The following is a 12,017-nucleotide window of genomic DNA, read 5'->3' on the forward strand; positions in this document are numbered from 1 at the left end:
ACTTTGTGAAGTCTAAAAACTTCATAAGTTTTGTATCAAATAATTATTCGTAAAATAATATATAATTTTACACATATTATAATTCTATAATAATATCTACAGTATCATCGATAAATCACACACATAATATTCAAAATACTTCTTCTTTATTTGTTTGAGATATGCCATTTCTCTACAAAATGACAAAAAAAACACATACAAGACTACTTAATTACCTTTTCAAATAGTAGTGATGCCACATCAAGGTTGAAGCCAAAAATTTGCTTTAGTGAACCAAAAAATGATAATAAATTTTGGGGGTCAAAATATAATTTTACTATTATATTAACTTATGGTTTCATAAATTTTAAAGGGGCTATATAGACAATTTGCCATTTAGGGGTCAATAGAGGTGGCAAACGAATAGGTTCGAGGGGCTCGGATCGGATTGTCTTTGGTTTCAGATTATTTCGGGCTTAGATTAACTTAGGTTTAAATAAGCAGAACTTGAGCTTTCTTAAGCTTGGATTTTTCTCGAATTTGAATTTCTTTGAGCTCGAATTTTTTCGAATTTAGATCGGGCAGGCTTAAACTAATTCAAATAATTTTGAATTTTATATAGATGTTTTATTTTAATAGAGATATTGTATATAACATAACTAAAAATTGTTTATAATGTGTAATGATTATTATTATCTAATGAATATTATAATTTCATAAACATGTGTCATATTATTATATGATATTGTTGAGTAATGTTTTCTTGTGTTGTATTGAGGGAAACATAGGGAGTATTTATACACATTCCTACTGCTATTATTATAGATCATAATAGGGCCCACTGTTTTGTCCCAACCTTTGGGCCGAGGGTACTAACATTCCCTGTCCCTAGTGTTGACATTCTATAGGCCTCATTCGATTTACTAGACGCTTACCTGCGAAGCACGTGGTCCTTTCTAACCCAGGGACTAACTCTCCTAGCGAACCTCGCACCTGCCAATCACGAGCGAGGGTCCTCTTCGCAGGCATGACTTGCGACATCGTCTCTGTGAGGCTTACACGAGCTCTGCTCTTGCGCCCTCGTCCCCGTGAGGCTTACCTGAGCTCACTATACTGAAAGACCTTACTAAATAGTACACCAAAAATTGAAGGGTGCCTTCAGATTTGACAAAGACGGCCGCGATTGTTTCCTCTGAAGCTGCTAAATACAGATGTAGTATTTCTCCTGTTTGAGGTGACTTCAGCAGTGGGGGGAAGTGAGGTACTGTTTTAGGTGTTTGAAGGCGGTTTGACACTCTTCGGTCCATGAGAAGGGTTTCCTCAAAGCTCTGAAAAATGGTAGCCACTTGTTTGCTATTCTGGAGATAAATCTGTTCAACGCCACCACCTTACTTGTGAGGCGCTGGATTTCTTTTGTAGTTTGCGGTGAGGGCATCTCTACGATAGCTTGAATTATTTTTTTGGGTTCGCCTCTATTCCTCTCACTGAGATCATGAAACCCAAGAACTTGCCAACTCGCATGTCGAAGGTGCACTTTTCGAGGTTAAGCTTTATGCTGTGGGCCTTCAACGTCGCGGATATGTCAAATAGGTTCCACACATGTTTCTCTATGGATTCACTTTTTACGAGCATATCAACTACGTACACCTCCAAATCGCGACCTATTTGTTCTTTGAATATCTTGTTTACCAACTTTTGGTAAGTTGCACCCACGTTTTTGAGTCAAAATGGCATAACCTGGTAACAGAAGAGACTTTCCTCAGTGACGAAGGTTGCCTTTTTCCTGGTCATCTTGGACTAAAAGGATTTGATTGTAGCCCGAAAAGGAATCCATGAAGCTCATGAACCTGTGTCCAGCGGAGGCATCCACTAGGCGATCTATCGATGGTAAGGGGAAGCTATCCTTGGAGCATGCCTTGTTCAAGTTGGTAAAGTCAATGCACATCCTATACTTGTCTGTCATCTTTTTTACTATCACCATAATCGAAATTCAATCCTGGTACTCCATTTCCTTAATAAATTCGACGGTCAATAATTTGGCGACCTCCTGTCGCATTGCTTCAATTATATGTTGTGCGAACTTTATCTTCTTTTGTTTCACAGACTTCGCCTTTGGGAGTACATTCAACATGTGCATTATTACCTATGGATCCACACCTGGCATATCTATCACGGACCATGCGAAGACGTCTAGATTCCCCTTCAGGCATTCAACTAGTAACATTTTTCTTTTTCGTTCAGCGTCGACGAAATTTTGACTGTCCTTTCTTTATTGCTACAGAATAGTTGCAAGGTCTCGATGTTCTCCGCTACCTCAGGTTTTGTATCTCGATATTCTTCCCTTACATCCAAGTCGTCCAAGTTAATGGCTTAGGTTGGCGAACTTTGCTTTTTAGTGAGAGGCTGCTTTGTATGCCTCATAGATAGCATGTGACACTACTTCGCCATGCGATGGTCGGATCGCAAGAAGCTGGCGCCGGTACTTGTTGGGAACTTGATCTTCATACAATAGGTTGTCATCACCATCTTCGCTATTCGCATAATTGGTCTACCAAAGATAGCGTTATATGCCATCGGGTGATTGACCACATAGAATTGGACACACTCTGTGGTTGTATGCTCGCTGTCACCTAGAGTGGCTGGCAACGTGATGTGCCCCTTACTTCGACAGGATGGTTCGCGAAGCCGTACAAAGGGCTGGCTACAAATAAGGATTTCTCTTTTAAGCCTATTGGTCTACCAAAGATAGCGTTATATGCCATCGGGTGATCGACCACATAGAATTGGACACACTCCGTGGTTGTATGCTCGCTGTCACTTAGAGTGGCTGGCAACGTGATGTGCCCTTTACTTCGACAGGATGGTTCGTGAAGCCGTACAAAGGGCTGGCTACGAATAATGATTTCTCTTTTAAGCCTATTGTCTTATATGCTCCTCAAGATAAGACTTTCACTATGTTGCCGCTATCAACGAGTATCCTCTTAACTTTGAAGCCCGCAATCTCAGTCGAAACCACTATTGGGTCGTTCCTTTTTTCATCATGTATTAGCTCATCGCCATTACTTCCGAACTACACACTCTATTTTTTCTGGTGTTGTGGTTTCTTTGAGGCACTGAGTGACATCACACCCCTCATATGAGCTCGCCTCTTTGTGCTTGACTACATCCACTCGTCGCCTGTACCTACTATTACATGAATGGTTTTTCGAACTCTTTACTTTCCCTTGAGGTCTGGTCCCTGCGAGCTTTGGCCCTACTGCGGACCTCTCCGGTTTATGAACTCAACCAGTTCACCATTTCAGATAGATTCTTCTATGGCATTATTTAGCATGAAGTAGTCATCGGTCTTATGTCCCAAATCATCATGGAAGGCGCACTGATCTCTAAAATCCGTCCTTCTACCAGTACTTCACATTGGGGGCGGCTTAGGAAGGATGCCCAAGCTCTTCACCTAATTAATGATGTAAGCTCGCATGGCATTTAATGGGGTTTAAGCTTTCACGTTTACCACACCAATTGTTGAGTAATATTTTCTCATGTTGTATTAAAGGAAACACAATGGGTATTTATACACATTCCTACTGCTACTATTACAGCTCACAATAGGGCCCACTATTTTGTCTCGGCTTTTGGGCTGAAAGTACTAACATTCCCTGTCCCTGAGGGGTTTAATGCCTCGCGTGCTCTTGTTGGTGCCCCTACGGGTTTCTAAGTGCATATCCTTGGGCTGAGATTCTGTGCGACCTGTTGATCCTAACCCGCAATGACTGGTTGTTGGAAGATTTCCTAGCACGTTTCCATTTTCTATTCCTGGGTTGTTTATCTTCCTTTTGGAAACTGACTTGTAATGCCATTTTGATTTCTTCTACCTCTACAAACGTATGAGCTCATTCGTATAGGTCAGCTAGGATCTGTGCCCTATTGTCCTTGAACGAATACTACACATGGTTGTATTACACCCCCATGATGAGGCATTTATTGCCCATTGATCTTCTAAGTTCTTTGGGTTGAATGTAGCTACGTGGAACCTCTTTATATAGTCTTGGAGGGATTCACCCTCTCACTGCTTCACCGGCATCATCCCCATGGGTGTATTCATGATTGCTTGGTAGGTCCAGAATCTTCCCAATAACATTTGTCCCAACTATGATAAGTTGTGAGCTGAGCCTTATAGATGGGAGAGATACCAGTCCTTCGCACTTACTTTTAGCGTCGTAGAGAAGGCCTTACATTTGGCCGCGTCTGAAGCTCTCAGCATGTTTATGTAGTAGTTATATTTAGGGATGTTCATTCAGTTAACTGACCGGTTAACTGACCCAAAATTACTATAACCGAATTAACCGACCTTCCAAAATTTTTAACCGTTAACCGAACCGAATTTTTTTAAAAAAAAATTAACCGAACCGAATTTTTTTCGGTTAATAAGGTCGGTTAACTGGATTAATCAAAAATTATGTGTTTTTTTATTTTTGGTTAAAAATTATCCGAATTACCCGATTAACCGAATTAACCGAATTACCCGAAAATTACCCGAATTACCTGAAAATTACCCAAAAAGTTCGGTGTTGAGCTTGAGAAAAAATTGGCCCGGGCTTAATTTGACCTATTTTAGGCCCTACCCTGCAAAATTCGATTTACCTGATTTTTTTCGGTTAACCGACCGGTTTCGAACCGATTTAATCGTTAACCGAAAAAATAAAAAAAATTAACCGACCTCCGACCAAATTTTTCGGTTAACCGACCGATTAACCGAACTCGGTCGGTTAACCGAAAAAAATCAGGTTAACCGAATTATGCACAGCCCCAGTTATATTGTATTAGATGGGCTTGCAAATCCCTTCTTCCCTCAAACATGTCCTTAGGCACCTTGAAGTTGCGAGGTAGGCTTGTTTCCGTGATTTTAGGAGCCAGCGGGTTGTTAGAACAAAACAACTAGTCTATGTCTCGTGACTTAAGGTGCAAGGTCCGTACATCACGACAAAGCTCATCCATATCATTCATCCACTTATTCACTTGAGTGCTCGAGGCTTCATCTTGGGTGGTAATGTTTCCCTTGGATTCTGAGTTATCAACACGTGCCTTTCGGCACAGTTCCTCATTCTACCATAGCAACTCCTATTGATAGTTCTACTAACTATGCTTTTTGCACCGCCATTTTCTCATTCATGAACTTCATCTATTCTTAGAGGGCCAAAAGCTGAGGCGAGGGTGATTCTTAGTTGAGGGAAGGAGGCATTCCTTTACCGGAGGAAAGAGTAAGGTTCAGCGAAGGAGAATGCCCCGATAGACTATGTTGTCAAGGTTTTTGGGCTTGTCAGTGAACCAGATGGTAAACAAGTTTGTCTCGTCATGTTAGGGGTCAAGACCCGATATTGACCAAAGAAGGGGATGAAGGGAAAGGTCTCGTCGGGGTAAGTCATTTTTTACTTTAGGTTGAAGAGAACTGAATCAAACTGGAGAAAATCTGCTGGTTGGAAGTAGTCCACGCTCACCTCAGCAATTGTTGAATAATGTTTTCTCGTGTTGTATTAAGGAAAACACATTAGGTATTAATACACATTCTTACTACTACTATTACAACTCGCAATAGGGCCACTGTTTTGTCTTGGCCTTTGGGCTGAGGGTACTGACATTCCTTGTCCCTGGTGCTAACATTTTCTAGGCCTCTTTCGGCATACTAAGCAATTGCCTACGGAGCACGTAGTCTTTTTTGACCTAGGGACTGACTCTCCTAGTGAACCGCGCACCTGCCAACCACAAGCGGGGGTCCTCTTCAAGGACATGGCTCACGAACTCTTTCTCATGAGGCTTATGCGAGCTCTCCTCTTACGCGAGCTCTCCTCTTGTGACCTCATCCCTGCGAGGCTTACCCAAGCTCCCTCTTTACGCGAGCTCCCTCCCATAGGCTTCCTACGCGAGCTATCTTTGTGAACATCTTGCATTCTCGTGAGGTCCTTAGCTGACTATGCCTGTAGGTGAACATTTTTCTTTCGGGTCGGGTTCATCCGAGTTGGAGGTCGAGATCCTATCGGTCACTTGGACTATCGGTTCCCAAATCCTAACAAATATCTATGTGAATTTATATGGAGTATTTTTTTTGTTTATTTGTAAGTAATATTTATGGTTGTATGATATATATAAAAATTATTTATTTAAATTATTATCTAGAATATATACAAGGCATGAGTTTGGAAAGAGACAAATAATATTCTTGAAATTGACATTGAATAATGGTCCCTACGCATTAGAAGTTCAGAGACAACTACCTTCTTCAAATTGTGCCCCTTTCATTCAAACATTGCAATATATCATTGGTTCAATATACAAATGTAGATAATGGTCCCTACACATCATATCATTTGTAATATGTATGCATATGTTTGCAGTTCCCCAACTTTTAAGGTCCCACCTGATTCTTTCCAGAATATATGAACTAAATATAAACGACACCCTATTTCCCACATTATTGGATTAATATCTAACATTAACATGGCATCTAAATGACCATGAAAATAGTCCAAGGTAGGTTTGTTTCAAAATAACCACCGTGATGCACCACTATGGTAAAATATTGAGAACTCGGTTATATAGAAAATGAAAGAAGATATCAACAAGTTAAATAGCCTTTCAGTTGATCTTAAACTAAAAATTAAAATAACACATGTTTTCTTCTATACATACATCAAAATAGTAACTTTAATTTTATAAATGGTTACGATGGTATACATACAGCCAAATACCACAACCTACGGTCCACAAAAAAAAACAACAACAGTAGTTTAGGCAATATTCAACTGCAAAACACAATTTGCTGCCACCCATGGTATGTTTTCCACTAGAAAAATAGTACCAAAAATTTTTCTTCTCATATTCTAATATTTCATATCAGAAATAAAATTTTTAAGAACACATATGCTACTTGCAAAATGTCATTACTTTAACAATCTTGGAGTTCTATGCAAAAGGAATTGCAATAGGTGAGCTTAAAAAATATGCACTAGAAAGTCTTATAACTAAGGATCCTAAACAGTGGTCCAGAGTATTTTTTACGCATTTCCACAATGGTATTTTTGAAAACAACTTTGCCCAAGTGTTTAATGCTGCAATTCAGGAAGCTAGGTACATGTAAATCATCATCTTGCTTGAGTGGGTTGGACAGTATGTAATGAACAAAATTGTTAGTAAAAAATGAAATATTAGGCTTGAAAATTTGATAAGTGTCAAAAGTAACATATTTTAGCCTCATTTTTAGTGCTTGTTTGGGTAATTATGTAGTGTTAATTGTGAACTATATACCCCTAATGCTTTATATTCATGTTTTGTTGCTTAATAGAGCCCTTAAGAGCAATAGAAGTGAAGAACGAGTGGAAATTAAAACACTGGAGCAATTCGAAAGCTGAACAGATGCAGCAGAGTTTCACATAGGCAATCCACACGGTCATATGATCCACACGATTGTGTGTTCAATGTGTGTGGATTTGGCGAACCAAGTGCGCTAATAGCTGGAAGCGACAATTTTTAGGTTTTTTTGGCACTTTGAGAAGGTATAAAGAAGGAAATAAAATAGGAAGAAAGCAACAACCATATGATAGCACAAAAATCACCCAAAGAACACAATTGAAATTGATTTCCAAGTAATTCTCTATCATGATTCAAGAGTCCAAGTTGATTTCCAAGAGAGTTATCATGTATTTCTTTTATTTTAGTGGTTATATTGTATTTTTGGTGTTTATTTTTGCAATTATGAACTACTTCTCTTAATACCTAGGGGAGATGAATTCTAGAATGAATTTTATTGTTTGATTTCTAGTTTTATACAATAAAACATAGATTTTTGTATTCATTACAAATTTTTTATTCGTTATAAATATGTGAAACGTTTAACAAGTTACCATTATCTCTAACGGTACCAAGCTTTATAACCAAAAAGCAAAAGTACTTATGGATAGAAAAATTCGATAAAATAGCTAATAATTTCTCACCGATATTAATACAATAACTGAATACCAAATTTCCTTCCATGTACACAATAGTTCTTATGCATACCAATATCTCAAACATAGTTTCAAACCTTCTAATAGACATTATGTTCTCTAACATATACAAACATATATAACGTTTACCAATATCTCTTACCTGAGTTTACAAAGAAAATTCTAGCAAATTTTTGAGGGGAAATACTTCTAAAATATTTAGTGTCTTCTAAACTCAAAAGTTTAAATACTATTCTCTTCTTCCTTTTTTTTTCAATTCTAGACCAACACTCGCAAAAATTTCCTTGTATTATCTTTCAAATTTTTGCTATCACCAAATTCTCATGATGCAACCCTAAATGATGGAAATCCAGGCATAATATAGTAGATGAGTATGAATAATATAATATCTTATTTTCTAGTGGTGTCAAAAATAGTGGTTTCAGGACCATAATCCCGATACGTGAAGTCGTGTTTTATTATTTCATTAATGTTTATAGAGTTACATAGGGGCTGTATTAAATTTTGGTGGAAAAAATTTAACGTTTAGATAGTCAATTAAGCAAAAAGGATTAAATTGTAAAAGTTAAGAAAGTTATTATTAGTAAATTGGGTTCAATAGCTTTAGAAATTTAATTTGGTGGCTTCAAATGATAATTAGACCATCACTATCTAAGATGGACGGTTATGAGCAAGCATATGTGATATTTTATAAGTTGATTAAAGGATAAATGTGTAAATTATTAATTTAACTAAAGAAGCAAATTAAATAAAAATAAACATAATCTTCTTTAGTGGATTTTCACCGAAATTTTGAAGGAAAAACATCATTGAAGAGCTTAAGGAGGTTCGTCCATAATCTTTTTTGCATATGAGTTCTTTTTTAGCTTATTTCTTGTTATTTTGTGTTTTGGGGATCGTTGCAACTAGGTCCAATTAACCCATAGCTTCATTTTAAAATTCGTTAAGGATTTTGAAAGGTACCATTGATGAATTCTTATTATTATAGATGTTAATTGATGAGATAGAAGCTTTAGTTGTTGATTTGAATTAGTTTATTAAGTAATTTTTTTTAGTTTTTCAGTTAAGGATTGATTTGATAAAATATTAAAATTTACATGGTATTCTTGTGAATTTGAATAATTATTGACTATACTAGTATGGGAATAAATTCGACTAGTAAGGGTATTTGACAATTTTGCTAAATTTGGAGATTTTAAGTTTAGGGACTGAATTATGAAAAATGTAAAAGTTTAAGGAAAATGTGTAATTAGTGAAATTTTAAGGGGCATATGCATTGAATTAATGTGAAATGTATGTGTAATTAATAGATTGTATTTAATTATTATATAGATCAAGAACTAACCAAAAAGACAATAACTGAGGAAAGGGAAAAATTACGGAGTAGTTCCTGCGTGTTAACCGGAATTGAATTGTAGGTAAGTTCATAGTGTTTGATATGTAAATTATAAGTTTCTTGAGATAATGTTATTGTTTCTAGTAAATTTTTTAATACATGTAAAATTTCATAGGCTTTTTTATAGTATAATAACTACTGAAATCAAATTCATATGAAGATGATTAATGGATGGCGTCAATCTTTATGATTGCACAATTTTGATATGAGTGTATTGAGTTTATGTTATGTATACAGAAATGAGGAAGTGTCTCTGGTTGATAAATATATGTAAAGGTAATGAATTTATATATAATGCCCGGTTGAACGTAGTAATCTCTAGGTATTCGATTGCATTTTAGCACAACATTTCATCCACAGACCGATGGTCAGTCTGAGCGAGTAATTCAGATACTTGAGGATATGCTTCGATGTTGTGTTTTAGAGTTCGAAGGTAATTGGGAGAGATTTCTACTGTTGGTTGAATTTGCATACAATAGTTATCAAGCGAGCATTAAAATGGCACCGTATGAAGCTTTGTATGGTCGAACGGACTGAGATCAGTGAGAAAAAGTTATTTGGTGTTGATTTGATACAAAAAACCAAAGAAAAAGTTAAAGTGATACGTGACAGTTTGAAAGCAACTTCAGATCGACAGAATTCCTATGCAGATTTGAAAAGAAAAGACATCGAATTCCAAATCGGTGACAAATTGTTTTTGAAAGTATCGTCCTAGAAGAAAGTTCTTTGATTTGGCCGTAAAGGAAAGTTTAATTCTCGGTTTATCGAGCTGTACGAGATCGTTGAGAGAATTGGGCCAATAACTTACAGATTAGCTTTACCGTCAGAGTTAGAAAAGATTCACAATAAATGTAACACCCCAAACCCAGCCTGGATGTTATGACCTTATCAGGTGATGATACGATGAAGGGTTTTGAGAATAATGTCTTTCGTCAAAGTTTTGTAAAGTGATACAATACATCATTGAAGTTTCATGACTATTACTAAAACGTTATTTGATTAAACCGTTTTCCAAAACATTATTTTCAGCGGAAGTTTTACTAACCGTTTATATTTTAGAAATCTCGTTCGTATTTTTAGAAAAGCTTTAGTTTTTGTAAAATCGCGATTTTAGTAAATTGTCGTAATAAAGGTTAAAGACACCTCTAAAACCAGAATAAAAATCCAATAGTCCAGAAAGTCCAAAAATTACATATCTCTCAGAGAAATATTACTTAAAATAAGCAAAACCATAATTAAAAACAGTTCACATCTCGTGGTCACTGTGAGACTCCATTGCACTGATCTGCCTAAGTCTCAGGATTACTTGAACAAAACAGACAAGCAGATGCGAGTTTTTGTAAACTCAGTGTGTAACCCACATAAATGGACATACAATAATTACAGACTTCACATATACAGTCAGATTCAGATTCAGACCTAAGTCCTTTACAGATACAGAGAACAGAATCAGATACGCAGAATTCTACCCCTATCCTCTACACACCATCTCTGACCATCCATACATACTATGTGGGGTTAAAAACACCCACCCATCCCTATACACCATGTTATGTCATTACGACACATATCAGATATCATGCAGCCAAGCTACCAGAATATAGGCAAAGTTTGCCTTTCAGAACACTTCCTCCACATATACAATTTCCCCTCCCCAACTTAATTATAGATTACAGATACAGAAATATCATGCTCGCATACATATATCATATATATATAAATAGCAGAATAATCAAGCATGCATAATAGTGTCCTACTCAGAGCAAACCATAAAACTATCAGATCACATAATCTAGGGTTTGATTTACCCCTACCGACCATACGGTAGGCCCTCAGTCGATCAGAATGACCCGTGCAACCCTAGGGGAAATTTCAAAAATATGGGCCTACACACTTGTGTAGCCCATACACCCAAATTGGCCTGGCCCGTGTGGCTCATATGGCCCGGCCCAAAACCCATACGCCTGTTTGGCATGCCCATGTGGCCCCACACGCCTAACTTGGCCTAGCCTGTGTGACCCACACAGCTATACTCACACCACCACACGGTCGTGTCTTGTATACGACCATGCCCTCGTTAACTGCACAGCTGTGTCTCACACACGACCAACCACACGGGTGATTACACGTCCGTGTGGCATCGACAGTCTGCACTTTCGGCTTTCACTGAAACTTGTTTTTCACGCGTAAGGGGTACACTTGGTTTGCTTTCATTGCGAAATCACTTCTGAGGCCACCAGCACCTAAAACAGAATGCCCAACACCTTTTAGTAACCAATTACGAGCCTTACACGATTTACCCAAATACATAACTGACTTACCACTTAAAAAATGATCACAACCTCGAATCAAGCCGTTGAAGTGAGATTTTTCGCCTCACAACCTTCTCCTAATCATAAAATTCATTGCTTAGCCACCATAGATTAACATTGCTAAACCCAAAACCAAAAGTTAAAGGGCGGAAAAATCACTTACCAATCGAATAAAGAACCAAGAATGCAATAGCGATGATTTAATGAGAAAAATCCAGTAGAGATCAGAGGAAAGCCACGAACAATCGAAGGAGGAAAAACGAAGAAGATGGGAGGGGAAGAGGAAACGTCAGAGACAGAAAGAAAATTTTAAAAAAAGAAAAAGAAAATAAAAAA

The sequence above is a fragment of the Gossypium raimondii genome, chromosome 6 (assembly GCF_025698545.1).
Source record: "Gossypium raimondii isolate GPD5lz chromosome 6, ASM2569854v1, whole genome shotgun sequence".
NCBI classification, from domain to species: domain Eukaryota; kingdom Viridiplantae; phylum Streptophyta; class Magnoliopsida; order Malvales; family Malvaceae; genus Gossypium; species Gossypium raimondii.